Raw genomic sequence first — 12,477 nt, forward strand, 5'->3', positions numbered from 1 at the left:
TTTGAAATACCATTAGTGGATCCTCTAACCTTGACAATTGATTTATCCTTGTTTAGTTGTTACATCAATATCCCATAAAATTCTCATAAACTCTTTGTTTTATTAAATATATATATTATTTGTAATTTATATAGTTCACCTCCCTATAGTTCGACCCTAGTCTTGCCGGGTTATTTATTACTTCGACACTCCTACACTTGGGATAAGACATCAATCTTTTGATCATGTCACCACACTTTAAACACAACATAAGAGAATCAATGTTGGAATAAAATAAAAGGAATATAAGAGAATGACAAAAATAAAGTAAAATGCGAAAAATAAAAGATAAGGGAAAAAGAAAGAAAATCTAATTTTTTTTCTTTCCGTACTGGGTTGCCTCCCAATAAGCGCTTTTGTTTTATGTTATTGGCTCGACATATCACATGCTCATGCCTCATAGATTGGTTCAGCTAACTCCACGAACGCGTTGAGTTCTGTAGTCCAACCTTCATAAAAAGTTTTCAATCGATGCCTATTGACCTTGAGCACTTTGTTTATTTCTAAACTTGTAATTTCAACTACACTATAAGGAAAAACATTATAAACAACAAAGGGTCTAATCCAATGAGAGCGCAACTTTCCAGGAAAAAGTTTCAAACACGAATGATAAAGAATGACTTTGTCTCAAACATGAAACTCTTTTCTTGTAATCAGTCGATCATGAAGACTCTTGGTCTTTTCTTTGTAAATCCTTGCATTCTCATAAGCGTCATTTCGTATCTCTTTCAACTCTTGCAATTGCAACTTCCTGGCAATCCCAGCAACATCATAATCCATGTTACATTGTTTAATGGCCCAAAAAGCTTTGTGTTCAAGCTCCACCGGCAGATGACATGCTTTTCCATAAATCATCCTATAAGGTGACATTCCTATAGATGATTTGTAAGCAGTCCGATAAGATCAAAGTACATCACCAAGTCATAGACTCCAATCTCGCCGGTTAGGTTGCACTGTTTTCTCCAAAATGGACTTGATTTCTCGATTTGAAATTTCAGTTTGGCCATTCATTTGAGGGTGATAGGCTGTGGAAGTCTGATGAGTCATATGGTATATGTAGAGTAATGCTTCCATTGAATGATTGCAAAAATAAGTGTCGCGATCACTAATGATAGCTTTATGGACTCCAAACCTGTCAAATAAGTGAGTCCTGAAAAAATCCAAAACAACCTTAGCATCATTAGTATATGTGGTTTTCGCCTCAATCCATTTAGACACATAATCATAAGTAAGAAGGATATAAAGATTACAAAAAGAAAAATAGAATGGACCCATAAAATCAATACCCTAAACATTAAAAATTTCACTTACAAGAATATTCGTTAAAGGCATTTGATTCTTATGAGTGATATTACCTGTTCTTTGGCATTTTTCACATGATTTGCAAAAGTGATATGCATCCTTAAAAATAGAAGGTCAATAAAGACCACTTTCAAGTACCTTATGGGTCGTTCTTTTTGCTCCAAAATGCCCATCATAAGAATAAGAATGACAAAAAGTGAGAATGGAATGAAATTCATCTTATGGTACACATCTCCTAACTACTTGATCCACACAAAATTTCCACAGATAAGGAGTGTCCTAAAAATAATATTTAGCATTAGCTCGTAATTTGTCTTTTTGGGATTTAGACAAACCTGGAGGGAATTCTTTGGTGACTAAATAGTTCACCAAATCAGCATACCATGGTCTTGTAGAGGAATGTAACACATATGGTAAACCCCGGGAAAATAAGGTTACATAAATTGCAAACTAACTAAATGGAAATAAAGTGAAGAAATTCATGCATAAGGTTAAATTAAAAAAATGGGAATTCAAAAAATTTTAGGATATAAATTTCCAGGAAAAATATTTCAGGACATTATAAATTAACCCGAAAATGTTGAGGATTGGATTAAATTGAGAAAAATAAGCTAAACTAAAAGTTCTGGGATGAAGTTATAAGAAATGAAAAGAGGTATAGCTTGATTATAAGAAGAAAAAGATGTGGGGGTAAAAAATAGTACACATAAAGGAAATGGGGCCTAAGTACAAATAAGAGAAATTATAGAGTATAAATATTCCTCTCCTCACCAAAAAAATCCACAGCAATCAAAAGGAAAGAAAAGAGGGAGTTTTTGTATCCATTCTTGCAAAATCAAGAGAGAAACGCCAAAATTTCAAGAACCCATCCAAGATTAAGGGTTTATAGATGGAATAAACACTTGTGGGCAAGGGAGTAACAAGAAAATTTGAACAAGAAGAGAAGAAGGAGGGTTGACTGTCATTAGAAAAAAAAGGAAGAAGGGAGTCGAAAATCTTCAACTGGTTGAAGATCGAAACCTTAATTCTTATCAGGTAAGGTGTTCTAAACATGATCTTATAATTCATTTCAAATTCGATTATGAATTGATGCCTTGATGTTGAATTATAGATTAGGGTTCTTAGACTTAAATTGGGGAAAAAGCATTAGTTATTAAAATTAAGTTAATTCATGTGTGGTATGTGATTAGGGGCGTGAAACCATGATAATTTAACTAGAAAATGTAGTTTGTGAATGTTATGTGTGAATGGAAAGGGGTGACGAATCTGGATAGGCTCGTCTCCTAACTTTCAGTATGATTTCAAGTAGGAGCATGAGGGAATTAGGATCAGGTTCCTTCATAGAAATTGTATTTTTGGATGTTATCTAACGAAAGAAACTAGTCTTTCTCAATTTGGAGCTGTAGAACTCCAATTATCGGTCACCAACCGAGACTGGGTCATGACTAACTCTGTAGGGCTGTAGGACTGATTAGTTGATGAGCAATTTTGACTATCTTGGGGATAGAACTGGCTTCTCCTTCCTTCAGAGGACTTGTAGCCTCGTGTCTTAGCTTTCCAAATAGGCCAACCTCGCTTGAAACAGAGTTCTAGAACTCTGGATATAGTTAACAATCTGAGGAGAGATCAGAATACGATCTCTGAAGACAGTAACGGTTCAAAAACAAAAACAGTAATAGTTCAATACAGTAACAATTCAATACAGTAACAGTTCAAGATAGTAACGGTTTAAAAACAAAAACAGTAACAGTTCAATACAGTAACAGTTTAAATATAAAGAAAAGAATGATAACCATGGTTGGACAAAGAATGACGATATTAATGGGTGTACTTAGAAAAAAAACATAAATTATAAAGAAAGAAATGATTGAAAGAAAGATCTATCGGCTGTTGATATGATATAAAATGTATCCTTGAATGAGGAAAAACTACAAGATAAGCCTGTGATTGCAGGAGGGACCACCGACGTAGTGCAGTAGCAGTAGCAGGGGAGCACAAGTAGAGCTTCTACTGTAGGTAGGTGATCCTCACCCAAGCTTTCTAGTTAAATTTGAGAATTTAATATGTTAATAATGTGAGATGTGAACTTGCAAACGTTTGATGTTATGTGAAATGGTGGAAGTTGGTGTGAATTCGCCAAATGATGGGAGTACCACTGATAAAGAAAATATGAGAAGTGTAAGATGTGATTTGACTAGCATACATTTAGTGTATGTTAGGATCCCGGGTAAGGGATCACCATGATTTTTTTACTAGCATACATTTAGTGTATGTCAGGGTCCCGGGTAAGGGGATCACCATGATTTTTTTACTAGCATACATTTAGTGTATATCAGGGTCCCGGGTAAGGGATCTCCATACACTAATGCCAAGGGGATATGATAATACTGATGAAAATGGTATTAGTAATGCATTGGGTGAAATAGTTGCAGTTGATTTTAATGGAATCTTGAATGGAGTTGCTAATGAGAGAGGAAATAGTTTTTGGTAGATGAATGAAAAGGAGTTCTAATGGAAACGGAAAAGGAGAAATGAACAAAACAAGAATACATATCTACCTTTTCAAATTATTGGATATTGGTATAACTGTACTTATTGCAATATTCATGTTTCAATAATATGTATTTTGTTTCAGGTCCATCGCATGCGAGGCAAGAGTTGATTTTAGCTTTTATTCACCTTTTGTTATGTAGTCTAGGAAGGATGACCTTATATTTTATAAACATGGAAACATTTGTATAACTTAATTTGTATAATTAATATTTAAACTTGATTAGATGAATTTAATTCTGTAGTTCATATAATCATGTTCCATGTATGCATGTTTATATCTTTTATCCATCCATAATGATAATTGTTGTTCAATGTTTATCATAAATATTGTGGTTGTCGGGTTGATGAAGAGTCCCACAATCATCTATTTTTCAGTTGTCCATGGACCTCTTTTCTCTAGAGGATGATAAAATCTTGGCTTCATCTGTACAAAAGAATGTCGACCATTAATAATGCAATTCGTGGTTTTCCTTCTTGCAGAAGCAACACTGCTAGCAGAATGTGAAGAGTCTCCCTTGGTATTCTTATCTACTTGATTTGGGAAGAGAGAAACAAGAGTGATGCGATCCAACCATCAAAGGATCCATTGGAGGTTCCAGTTGGTCCAGTTACTAGGCTTAGGGCTAAGAAGTTCAAAGAAGCTTTCAATGGACTTCTTCAAGATACATGGGCTAAGGTGGACTTCAAGAGGATTTTAATAATAAAGAGCAAGCCTTGATTAATCTGATTCATGTTCAAGAGGGGCTTGTTGGTGGAACCAAGACCATTACACAAGGATTGAGAGAAGAAGACTAGATTCGGACAGTTTGACATTTCGTTACTCTTTTTATCATAACTAGAGCTACAGATTGAATTTTGCTGTGACTCTAGTTGTTCTGGAAACTAGACTTCCATACCTTTCCAACGATATATGGCACGTCTTCTAATTCATTAAGACGAGAGAGAACCATCCATTTTAAGTTGGGTCTTGCTGCTGCCAGACAGAATGCAGAAACAACGAACTTATCTTATTTAATTAGTTGGGCTATCAAACTTTAATTATTTTGAGAGGAGACAATTTGTTTGGGTTTTTGACTTGTTTATTTTGTTTATTTTAATTAGTTTGGGCTAGTTTTAGCTTGGGTTGATTATTATTTAAATTGGGTTTATGTGAGACCCATTAGGGAAATTAGGGTTTTGGCTTGGAGTTTAAATACTCTTTAGGAATAATTTTAGGTCGGACTTTTGATGATATTTTCAGCATTGTAGCCGACTTTTGGTTGCTCAATCTCGTTTCTTGATTGAACTTTCAACTCTTCAAAGAATTGACCATTATTTGTTGTGAATTTATACTTTATTTGCTCGTCTCCAGGTGTAGGCGTTGTGATCGAGTTGGTTTATAGTCTTGTTGCCTTGGAGCAAGTCTTCCATTGTGATAAGCTCATTCAAATCTCAACAAATTTGGGTTAGATTGATCTTAGGGTCGCAAATACCATTAAATTCTGCTAGGGTTCGCATCAAAGAGAGTCTTTGATAACTCTTGCAATCCAGTCTCTTTTGTTTTTCGCAGATTCCAGGTTCTGTTCTACATGATTTTGCACTTTCATGAATAGTTGCTTACCATTCAGGATGGCTGCTAGTATTGCTTTTCAGTTTGCTGAGGTTGTTGATGCTTGTCTTGCTTTGGTGTTGTAGCTAAGAGCTCTTTTTTTGTTCTGGTTGCCGCTTTAGTCATTCTCGCTGTTTATATTTTTTGTGCCATGTGTTAGGTTCGGCACCTTGTCTTTGATTAGGTTCCTCATCTAACCATTGTCAGCTAATTCTTTTCGCTTGATAATGCTTCTTTTTGGTTTTGGTGTTTTGTTTAGGGAGTATGTTCCCTCTTTTGTAAATCTTGTATATGAATTTACTGGTTTTCCAGCCTTGTATATTTTTTTATCTGATATATTTACTTACCTTTGATAAAAAAAAAATTATTGTGGTTGATATGAATAATGATGTTTTGTGGGATTGAGACCCAGGATGGCTGGGTTGAATTGACTTAGGAGATGCGGGATATTAGAAGTGTAAACAGGTTGTATGTCGATAACTTGGAATCTCCCGATATAGGGGAGACTCTACCGAGATTTTAGTGAAAACTTCGGTAAATTTTAATATGAACACCATGTATATATATATAAATTAATTACTTTGTTTATCAATGAACATGAGATTGTTGTTTTATCCCAGATATGGGGATGTTACACATACAACTGCTCATTAGGGAATGTCTCTCTTATTGTTTTGGTTTGTATATCCTCGGGCCTCAATCGGCTCAAATGATCAGCCACATGGTTTTCGGTACCTTTTTTGTCTTTGATCTCAAGATCAAATTCTTGTAAATGCAAGATCCACCTAATCAATCTTGGTTTGGAATCCTTTTTCTTCAAAAGATACCTTAAAGCTGCATGGTTATTAAAAACAATGACTTTTGCACCAAGTAGATATGACCTGCATTTTTCAAGAGCAAACACCACTGAAAAAAGTTCCTTTTCAGTTGTATGGTAATTGCATTGCGCTTTGTTTAACATGTGGGAAGCATAGGCGATAACATGCAAATTCTTCCCTATTCTTTGCCTAAGTACAACCCCTACCGCATAGTCACTCGCATCACACATTATCTCAAAAGGCTCATACCATTTTGGTGCTTGGATGATAGGGGCAGATGTGATACGCCTCTTAAGCTCATCATGGGCATCTTTACATGCTTGATCAAACACAAAATTCACTTCTTTGGCTAATAATTTGCACAAGGGTTCTGTAATCTTCGAGAAATCTTTGATAAAGTGTCGATAGAAACCTGCATGGCCAAGAAGAGAACGAACTTCCCTCGCACATGAGGGGTAAGACAATGATGAAATGACATCTATTTTAAGTTTATCAACCTCTAATCCACGCGAAGACACAACATGCCCAAGAACTATTCCTTGTTCTATCATAAAATAACACTTTTCATAGTTCAAGACAAGGTTAGTTTCAATGCATCTTTTCAAGACTAAAGATAAACGTTCTAAACACCTATCAAAAGAAACACCATGAAATCATCCATGAAAACCTCAATTATTCTTTCAACATAGTTAGAAAAAATACTCGCCATGCGTCTTTAAAAAGTTGTAGGTGCATTACAGAAACCAAATGTCATTCTCCTTTATGCAAATGTACCAAATGGACATGTAAATGTAGTCTTTTCTTGATCTTCAGGATTAATAACAATCTGATTAGATCCACTATATCCATCAAGAAAGCAATAAAAAGACTTACCTGCTAAGCGTTCAAGCATTTGGTCCATGAATGGTAATGAGAAATGATCTTTGCGTCTAGAAAGATTAAGCTTTCTATAATCAACACACATTCTTCAACCACTCGAGATACGAGTAGGAATGAGTTCATCATTTTTGTTCTTTCCCAACGTGATTCCGGTCTTTTTGGGCACCACATGGATAGGCACCACCCATTTACTGTCCGTGATGGGGTAAATGACTCATGCATCTAATAATTTCAAAATCTCAGCTTTCACTATCTCCATCATAGGCGGATTCAACCTCCTTTGCATTTCCCTCATTGGTTTCACATTATCCTCCAATAGTATGTGATGCATACACATCGAGGGACTAATGCCCTTGATGTTGGCTAAAGTCCATCCAATGGCTGTTTTGTGATCGCACAACAACTTCACAAGTTTTTCCTCTTGCGCACTTGTCAAACCTTTTGCTATGATAATGAGAAGTGTATTGTTGTCTCCAATGAATACATACTTCAAATTATCAGGCAACGGTTTCAACTCTAACTCAAGGGCCTGTAAAATAGATGGCAAAAGCTTTTTATGTGAAAGTACTAAATCAACAAAGACATTACCATGGGGAACGATTTGCAAAGCTTACAAAGCCAATGTTGATTCCTGCATGGTTTGGGGAACATATATGTGCCTCTCTATCTCTTCTATCTTGGTAAAATCATAGCTATAGCTCAAAGCTACGCTTAATCCATCCTCACAATCAAAATCAAAAACTTGTTGCACACACTTATCAACTTGGTCATAAGATGTGATAGAATAAACATTGTTGTAAGGATATTTCATTGCATCATGAAAATTAAATTTAATCTTTTCATCTCCTACTTCCATAGACAAAGTATCCTTACCACAATCAATTTTTGTATTAGCAGTTTTCAAGAATGGTCTCCCAAATAATATAAGAGTGTTGTTTGATGCATCACAAGAATCACGTTCCATATCAAGAATATAAAAGTCGCATGGAATAACCAAACTATCAATCTTGACTAGGAGATCTTCTATCACACCAAGTGGATAAACAAAACTATGATTCGCAAGTTGTATTACAAAGCTAGTTTTAATCAAAGGCTCAAGACTAAGAGAATCATAAACATGTTTAGGCATAACACTAATGGATGCACCCAAATCACATAGGGCTCTTTTCAAACTAGCATTACCAATAACACATGGGATAGTAAATGCACCTGAGTCTTTTTGCTCCAAAGACATATTCTTTTGAACAACAGCAGATACAACTTCACCCATACTCACTATTCCGTAACCTTTTAGCTTGTATGCTCTCTTGGTAGTACACAACTCCTTTAAGAATTTAGCATATTTGGGAATTTGCTTGATAGCATCAATCAAAGGAATGTTGAGTTCCACTTTCTTGAAAACCTCTAAAATCTCTTTTTCTTTGTCTTCTTTCTTAGACCTAGAAGAACTCACAGGAAAGGGGGGGAATTATCTTTAAACTGGAATTCATTGAATTAGGACTTACCTTTGAAGTATTGGTCGTTGTTTCAGTTTGTGGAGGAGGAGGAGGACGTTTCTTCTTTATACTCAATTCGGTTTTTATCTCCTATTCTTCCTCCATCTTAATTTGTTTTGACCTTCACTCTTCAAGTTCTTTCCCACTTCGCAACGTGATCACACTAACATTCTCTTTTGGATTCAATGTTTGGGAGGGCAATTTTCCATTCATTTGTGGCTCCAATTTCCCTACACTTGAAGCTACTTGTCCCATTTGCTTCTCTAAGTTGTGAATGCTTGACCTTGATTCCTGTTTAAAAGACATGACATTTTATTGCAATGTCACTGTATTAGAAGCCAAGGTTTTCATCATCTCAGGAAGATCATCACTCGATAACCCCATAACATTGAAATTTGTGAATGTAGGGGGTTGTCTCACTTGATAATTCTATTAAGGCTGAAATCCATGGAACTATCGACCTTGATTGCCTTGTTGAGGCGGGTTCCCATAGCATAAGTTTGGATGATCTCTATGCTGGGGATGTCCATTGAATGCTCCATCAACTGCATTAGCTTGTTCAATGTAATCTTTTTGCATTGTTGGGCACATATCCGAAGCATGTCCTTATAAGGAGCATATGCTACAAACTTTCACCTACTGTACATTTCCACAAGCCAAAGAACACATAAGAGAAGTAAGATCATTAACTTTATTCTCAAGGTTAGAAATACTTGCCTCATTTACTCGTTTGCTTGGGAAGTCTCCACGCGTGCCAAATTGTTTCGAGTTGGCTGCCATATTGAGATCAATTGGGGTGCAGCCTCGGGTGTCTTATCTACCAATGCCCCTCCACTTGCCGCATCAATGATACTATGGTCAGTAGGCAACAGTCCTTCATAGAAGTATTGAATGAGCAGCTGCTCGGGTATCTGATGATGAGGGCATTGAATGCATAGTTGCTCAAATCTTTCCCAATACTTAGAGAGTGTGTCCCCATGAGATTGTTGAATCCCACATATTTCTTTTCTTATATTGACAACTCGAGAGGCTGGGAAATACTTTTCAAGGAAAATCTTCTTCATGCCATTCCAAGTTCCAATGGAACCTAGGAGAATAGAGAAAAGCTACGCCTTTGCTGCCCCTTTTAAAGAGAAAGTGAAAGCTTTCAACTTAGCCTGTTCTTCGTCAACTCCGTTCGGTTTCATGCTAACACAAACCATATGGAACTCCTTAAGATGAGCAAGTCCATTGAATATTGGCAGTAAATGTATAAAACCAAACTTGAGCTCGAAGTTGGCATTGTTGTCGATGTTTATGCACAATGGTTGATTCTCCATGTTAGGAGCAGCAAGCTCCTTGAGTGTCTATTGTCGTGCAACAGTGATAGTGTTGACGTGAGCTTCCTTTCGTAACCTGCGTAAAATGTTCTCTATTTCGAGATCTACCTACACTTGTCTTTGGTTAGTAGAACGGGTTACAGGCATAAATCGTCAAGAAAACTCAAAAGAAACCAACCACACAAAAGATTTAAAGTTGTGTAAATTGAATGAAAATCCTACGCTAAAACACAAAAATTGCCTAAAAACCCTAGAAAATAGTGGAATTTGGCCTCGATAAAGTGGGGCTAGTGGTTGATGGCGACTAGTCTAGTTCAGAACGTTGTTTCCCTTCAGGAAACAAAAGGCTGAGACCTAATTCCACCAAAAAATAGATTTTGAACAATAACTCTACCATACTGTATAGTACCAGCGCAAGCAAAAAATTTGTTTCTTTTTTTTCAATAAAATAAATAACAATCATAGCACAAGAATCAACTAAAATCACTTCCCCGACAATGACTCCAAAATTTGTTGCGGTGTCGCAGTCGCACAAATTAATTACCGTAGCTTAAATAAACAAGTTAGTATAGAGCAAGCAAGGGGTCGATCCCATGAGGAAGTTTTAGTTCAGATTTTTATGTTATACGATGTGCAATTGGGGGGGAATGTAAAGTTATATATGCTATGCTATAGTAAATAGAAAGAAACAATCAATGATAAATCAAAGAAAACCAAAATTTATCAAGAAAACAAACATTGGTCACAAGTAAACGTCCACCTATAGAAATCACAATTGATCATGGAAACAAAACGTTAATTTATACTCTAAATATTTATCTTTTCTTATGTTGATTAGTTAACAGATCCGCTATATAACTAATCCTAACCATCAAACAACCACAGTATCAAGATAGATATGAGATTGGGATATCATTAACTAAGAATCAAGGAGCAGGATGTACCGAAGACTGCTCTTAAAACTCGATATGGGCATTATGAATTTTTAGTAATGTCATTTCGATTAACTAATGCCCCTGCAATGTTAATGGATTTGATGAATCGGGTGTTCAAATCCTATTTAGATAAGTATGTGGTGGTGTTTGTTAATGATATCCTAGTATATTCAAAATCTTCAACGGATCATGAGCAATACTTAAGAAATGTTTTGCAAGTATTATGAGAAAACCAGCTGTATGTTAAACTAAGCAAATATGACTTCTGGTTAGACAAGGTAATTTTCTTGGGACATGTAGTTTCAACAAAAGGCATATATATAGATCTTAGGAAAATAAAGCTATATTGAAATGGGAGAGACCCACCAATGTGACTGAGATTCAAAGTTTTCTAAGGCTGGCTGGGTACTATAAGAGATTTATAGAAGGCTTCTCAACTATAGTCTCTCCAAAGACCAAATTAACTCGAAAAGAAGTTAAGTTTGAATGGTCTAAGGAATGTGAGATAAGCTTTCAAGAACTCAAGTAAAGGTTAACAACTACTCCAATACTAACATTACCTAAAGGACAAGAAAGATTTATAGTGTGCAGTGATGCATCAAACAAAGGACTAGGATGTGTGTTAATGCAAAATGGAAAGGTAATTGCTTATGCTTCAAGGCAATTAAGACCTCATGAAGTAAACTACCCAGTGCATGATTTGGAGTTGGCAGCAGAAGTCTTCCATTAAGAATATAAAGATATTAGTTGTATGGAGCCTAAGTATAAATTTTTATAGATTATAAGAGTTTGAAGTACTTAATGTCACAGAAGGAATTAAATATGTGGCAAAGAAGGTGGATAGAATCGATAAAGGATTATAATTGTCTTATTGATTATCACTCGGGGAAGGCAAATATTGTAGCAGATGCCCTAAGCAGAAATAACAAAGCTATGATTGGTGGAATGGTGGTCACTAATGTAAAGGAACTGATAGAATTTGGGCATTGAAGACACATATAGGTATGGGACTTAATGGATCTTTACTAGCACAAATGGTAGCTCAACCAATGCTATGGGATAAGATCCTATAAGCTTAGAAGAATGATACGGGAACGAAGAAGATAAAAGGTGAGATAAAGCTAAAATAAGAGACCTTATTTGGATTAAGGGAAGATGGAATCCTGGCTATGAAGAAACATGTTTATGTACCAAATGATAAAGACTTGAAAGAAAAAAATTTAACGGAAGCATATGAATCATGGCTTACAATACATTTGAGGAGCACAAAAATGTTCAAAGATTTAAAGTAATATTATTGGTGGCCAGGGATGAAGAAGGAGATAGCCAAATTTACGGCCAAGAGTGCTATTTGTTAACAAGTTAAAGTAGAGCATAAGAGGCCAACAAGAGAACTATAGCCCTTACGAACAAGAACTAAAGAGACTTGATGAAAAAATTGACTTAGTTGTCAGTAAGAATGGAAACTAATGTGTTATGATGGGACTAGTCATCTATGTAAGTGATGGCTAATATGGTAATAAACTTCATCAGATTTTAAAGGAAGAC

Source organism: Populus trichocarpa, chromosome 4, assembly GCF_000002775.5.
Source record: "Populus trichocarpa isolate Nisqually-1 chromosome 4, P.trichocarpa_v4.1, whole genome shotgun sequence".
Taxonomy (NCBI): Eukaryota; Viridiplantae; Streptophyta; class Magnoliopsida; order Malpighiales; family Salicaceae; genus Populus; species Populus trichocarpa.